Genomic DNA, 301 nt, shown 5'->3' on the forward strand with positions numbered 1-301 from the left:
TCTTTTAGACTGAAGCTTTAGACTAACATTGCATGATTCCTGGAATTCTCATTAAGAATTTTGATACCTTTATTTTCTTTTTCAACTTAATTTTCGAAAAAGCACAAAAAAAATTACAAAATCATAAAATCCAAAAATATTTGTTGTTTGAGACTCTATTCTCATGTTAAGTTTAGTGTCAATTGCATGTTTCTGTTCTCTTTGCATTCATGCATGTGTCTTCATTAATCTTCAAGTTGTTCTTGATGATTTCTTACTCTGATCTTTGAATTCTCTTGACTTGAGTGTTTATGTGTCTCAT

The sequence above is a fragment of the Arachis duranensis genome, chromosome 9, assembly GCF_000817695.3.
Source record: "Arachis duranensis cultivar V14167 chromosome 9, aradu.V14167.gnm2.J7QH, whole genome shotgun sequence".
Taxonomy (NCBI): domain Eukaryota; kingdom Viridiplantae; phylum Streptophyta; class Magnoliopsida; order Fabales; family Fabaceae; genus Arachis; species Arachis duranensis.